Source organism: Lactuca saligna, chromosome 8, assembly GCF_052625555.1.
Source record: "Lactuca saligna cultivar CGN05327 chromosome 8, ASM5262555v1, whole genome shotgun sequence".
NCBI classification, from domain to species: Eukaryota; Viridiplantae; Streptophyta; class Magnoliopsida; order Asterales; family Asteraceae; genus Lactuca; species Lactuca saligna.
The window spans coordinates 25,619,836-25,625,835 of NC_136424.1; positions in this window are offsets into that span (position 1 = coordinate 25,619,836).

A 6,000-nucleotide genomic window follows, 5' to 3' on the forward strand; every position below is an offset into this window, starting at 1 on the left:
TAACCTAGACTATCACATTGCTAAAAATGGCAAGCCCAGAAACACAGGCGTTACAAGTGCCTTGTAATGTCTTAACCACACAATGATCAGGCCAAAATTCAATAAACACATTGTTATCACGGGTAAGTTGAGAAACACTAAGAAGATGCTTAGTAAGACGAGGAACAACAAAAACTTTAGGTAAATGCAATGAATGTAGTGAAGAAGAACCGAAATGAGTAATAATTAGTTGTTTACCATTACCAACTTGGAGCTTGTCAGCACCAGTGTAGCGATCAGAGATTTGAAGCTTGTTTAAGTCTGGGGTAACATGGTCTGTGGCTCCGGTATCGAAGTACCAGGAAGGATCAACGACAGTAGATAGGCTGGGAAAGTGAGCAAGATGGGCTTGGTGAAATTCAGGGGTATGTGTCTGACTACGTGGAGGAGGCCTTCGAGAGGGATAGTCAGTTTGATTTCCTCTTTTCCAACAGTTGATGGCTTCATGACCTGGTTTGTTACATAGTTGACAGTGCAGACGACGACGACGAGGATCAGAAGTGCGAGGGGTGTAGTTGTTTCCTATAAAGGAGGGGTGAGTGGTGGCAGGAGTGCGCGACACTTGGTTAGCAGTAGGGAGAAGTGGCTGAGATGCAGGCACTGATGGCGAAGGTAGTTGGGTGGCAGCCTGGCGAGCAAATTGCCTAATTCTCAATTCATGGGATTGCAAGGTACCCACTAAACTTTCCAAAGATAATGTTTTTAAATCCTTTGATTCTTCTGTAGCAACCACAATGTATTCAATTTTTCTTGTTAAACTTCTCAACATTTTCTCAACAATCATTTTATCATCAATAGCTTATCCATTTAATCTGATTTGATTTGTTAACATAACAATTATGTTGTAGTAATCCTCAACCGACTCATATTCTTTCATCTTTATACCTTCAAACTCACATCTGAAAGTTTGAAGTTTCACAACTCTAACTTTATCTTCCCCTTTATAAGTTTTGTGTAATGTATCCCAAGTCTTTTTTAATGTGGTTGAAGATGGGATTCTTTCAAAGATAACTTAATCTACTGCCTGGTAAATAAGGAATAAAGCCTTCCTATCTTTCTTATTTGTATCTTTCAATTTTATGTGTTGCTGGGCTGAAAGAGTTGCTTGATCTCTTGGTACAACAAAACCATTTTCAATCACACTCTAAATATCTTGTGATTCCAATAAAACCTTCATCTGAATATTCCATTGATGATAATTCCTTCCAGTGAATTTTTGAATCTGATGTAACGACCCAATTTTTACAAAGAAAAATTTCATTTTTAATTAATCAAACACGTTTTGCATAGATCACGAATTCCCGAAAACAATTATTTTCAAATCCACATTCATTACAATTTTATTTAAAGCATCAGAGTGTCCCCAAACATATCAGTGAAAGAGAGATGGAGTGAACGTTGCGCCATCACGCTTTACCCTTGCCCTTGGGCTCAGATGTACCTGAAACAAATCAACAACCTGTAAGCAAAATGATTAGTGAGTTCCCCATAGCATACCCCACACAATCCACATACACATATCTTGTTAGCTATTAAAGCTATATATATATATATATATATATATATATATATATATATATATATATATCACATAAGCCATGCATACATAAAACCTGTAAGAATGTCATGTGCTACCCTACATGGTCTTTACCTAGGAATGCCATGGGCTACCCTATATGGTCTTTACCTAGGAATGTCATGGGCTACCCCACATGGTCTTACATCCAATGTCATGGGCTACCCCGCATGGTATTTACCTAGGACTGCCATATGCTACCCCACATGATCTTACATCCAATGATATGGGCTACCCCACATGGTCCTTACTTAGGAATGCTATGGGTTACCCCATATGGTCTCATATCCAATGCCACGGGCTCCTGCTGGGGTCTTCCATGCAATAACACACAATCACATAGCATATCAAATCACAAATGACTAACACATATACCATAATCACATAAGCAATCAGCAATCCACATATCGTAGAATGGGTCGGCCTTGGTGCCTTAGACCCATTGGTATGGTGAGAATACTCATCTCTGTTTGTTGAATGTGAAAGATGCTCTCCTAACAGTCTGTAACCTCCCATGCTGAATAATAATATTAATAAATGTTAGGAAATTACTTAATTAAAGGAAACCCAAACCCCAAATCCTTCCATAAGGCCCAGTTATCCTTTCCTTGTTAATGGGCTCAAAGTCCATGTCCAAAATAATTAATGGGCCTCTTGGCCCAATAAGGCCCAATCAACATATCCATGGTCCATAACAAATAAAATGGCTCATAATTCCCAGAATGCAACCAAGTCCAATAACCAAATGGGGCCCGATAATTCAAAGGCCCAAAACAAATTCGGCCCATCTATGATGCATACGTTCAACGTACCATCCTCTTACACGTAGTGTACTGGGGTTTTGGGACTTATGCGCAACGTACACTAGATACACCCAATGTTCTACCAGAGTAAGCATTTTCTCCATTAAGTGGTTAATGCTCAATTCCTTTATGCCCAAAAGTCAGATCTAAGCTTGTTAATACGTCCTAAGGCATAAAGTTGGAAACTTTATGCCTTTGCATGTCCCATATGCACCCAACACCCCCATTAAGACCTTTTCAAGGTTCTTAACCTATACATGAGGTCAAAACTCCTACCAAGACTCCATTTTTATGTTGCTAAAGGACCAAGGGACCTGCTATCATTTCCATATCCTGGAGTTGCTTAACTCATAAATGGTAGTCCAAAATCAACCAAAGGGACAAAAGTAGAAAACCCTAGCTAGATCTAGAGATTCAAGTGGAAATATCCAAGATTTTTAGCTCCAAGAACTCCTCAAGGTTGTCTATGTGCAGATTCTTGAAACCAAAAGACACTCTAAGCTTTCTTAACCCTTTCTTCTTCTTGGAGGAACACTAAAAAGGACCAAAAATGCACTCTCAAGGCTCAAGATGCACTCACAAATGGTATTAGGGCTTACAGGAACGTTTGAAGGTGAACATAGTTGGTGAGGGTGAGTCTCAAGTGAGTTAAGGACATTTAAATAGGTCACAAGTCCGCAAATTAGGGTTTGGACCCTCGACACGTGTAACAACCCAAATTTCGAGTCCAAAAATTTAAGTTTTAATATAACGATTTGGAAAACATTTATCAGAAAACATCATTAAGTCATATCATTTGTAAACCATAATCTCATGTCTGAAAATCATATCATAAAATAGTAACATTGTTAGAGTACAATCCCAAGAAATCTCGTAATGCGGAAATCCAATGTGTGTGTATGATGTGCAGCTACCGCGCCGACTCTTTCCCCTTCGCTTAAGAGGTACCTGAAACAAAACTGAAAACTGTAAGCCATCATACCACATACCATATAATCATATAGCATACATACTGTCGGGCAATTCTAGGGTGCTCGACCTACTCGGTACGACCATTCTGGGGTGCTGACCTACCTGTGTCAAGCCATTCTGGGGTGCTGACCTACCCTTCGGTGCTAACAATCGAACCTTGGGGACTATTCCCCTCCTACTACCACTATCACATATAACATATCATGCCAACATATAAGCATATCATAACATACTGTCATACATACATGGGGTGCCCAACCTACCCCTCGGTCCTAACAACCGAACTTGGGGACTATTCCCCTCATACTACCACTATCACATATAACATATCATGCCAGCATATAAACATAGCAGGTAGTAGCAAACCTAGATGAATATCACAAAGGCAATCATCTAACATACAACTCCTACTGGTGGGCCGACATTGTGGTCGTAGACCCACCGCTACTGGAAGGTAACTAACCTCGTATGAATAAATGTTGTCAATCCAAGTGAGAAGTCTCTGTCTGCTGCTCCGACGATTCTCTGACTATAATTCCCATAAAGACACTTAGTCAGAAAGCTTGTTGGGTTTTGAGCATTCTAACACTCCTATGGTGTACATGCAACCCTAAATACCTTGGATCTATGTTTTCTCTAATATACATGCAAATATTAATATTCCAAGGTATTACCCTATCTAGCATACAATCATAGATACTTGGGTAATAATATTGATAGAATACATACCTCTTGTAGTGTAGCTTGAATCCATGGGGCTTGAGTGCCTAGTGCCTCAAATGTGACACCTCAAATGGCTCACACAACATCAAATGCTCTTGGAATAACTTAGAGAGAAATCCACACTTCATGAAATAGGCTAGCCCTTCTTTTACACACACTAGTGGCCAATTTTGGTGAATAATATGATGCTTATATAGTGTGTTCCAATTAGGGTTACACCATGTAAACCCTAATTGTCATGACCTTTCATTTCCATGACCCATGAGTTATGTAACCTCCATGGAGCATCTTATGGGTTTAACTTAACTTGATTATCCATGGAGCTTTAGCCTACTATATAAGTTATGGATGATTTACCCAATCAACCCATATATTTAATTAGTCTTCTTTTGATAACAGAATTAATTCTAAATTAATTATTGATCAATACTAATTAAATATTATTATTCTTATTATTAATATATTAGAACTTATAATATATTAATAACCATAAGTGTCTTATTTCTCTCATTTAGTCTATCCAAGTGCATGATGCCATGCAACCCAAATGGACCATGTCGGGTTGGGTCAAGTACATACCAAATATAGTTATGGACTTAGACATTAATCCAACAGTCTCCCACTTGGATAAGTCTAAAACTATTATTGCGTATGACTTCGAAACCCAACTAGCAATCGTAGCTCTCAAAATCAGTTGTCGAACTCTGACATTGTAACTGAACTCTGACCTTGTCAATGACTTGTCCATTAGATAAGGGATCATATATTCCTCCATTCTAGATACCATATGGACTGAGACATGGATTATAAATCATTCTCTCTGTCCATTTGTTGTTTCCTGAATTCTGATATATGACGACTGACTGATTGAACAAATCACATCAGTCTTGGCTTGGACAAGCACTCACATGTGTCATCACTAAATCATCGATGGGCCCACATATATCGCTTTTATCCCGAAGGTAAAAGGAATGGATAAACTTCGACCCATATGGCTTGTTCTACTACTTTTTGAGTTATACACAAAGACATGTTTTATAACATCGAGTTACCAATGCATTTTCGTGCAATCAATGTACTATCAACTCATAGTAACAACTCATATCTCTAGGTTTGAAGAATATAAGATATTATCGTCTAATGATCACTCGTGATAAAATCCATGAAGGGATTCAAATGAGCGCATGTTGAATCCAATACATAGAACTTATGAGCACTCATGAGTGTTGTAGCACCTCTTTGTCCACCAACTTGGACCTCTACAATCCAACTCGTGACAGTCTTGACTCATATCTACTTCCAACATATAACCGACTGTGGATGCTTTGAATAACTTAGTCATTCCGGAAGAATAACCTAGTTTATTCTGGAAGTCAAAACATGTAAAATAAAACACAAGAATAAATGAATCTAATATGGTATCAAAACTATGAATATAAATAAAACACTTTTTATTTATCACCATACTGATTACTCATTATTTATTGTTTCGGTTTTATCAACTTTATACTTGAATTTAAAAAACACTAGTTATCCCATGCTCCAAGCATGTACACTATGTTTTCTAAACAATAGCTTTGCAATACATCAAGTATGCACTCCATGTTTGTCTATGATCCTTACTTTGTGAAATAGATCGATTGAACGTACTTTTAATGATTCTCTTTTCACACTCCCAAATCCTTATCGAAAAATGTAAGAATTCCAAATTCCTAACATTTACCAAAATTTGTTTAGATTTTAAACTTATATACACAGACCCTCTTGTAATGAATAAGTACAAAGTCACAAAGACTTTTCAATAGTCATTACAGGTTATTCCAATGAAGATTAATTCCATGGAGACGAAGTCTCAAAGCACATTGCTTTGAATATCCTTCTTGCATT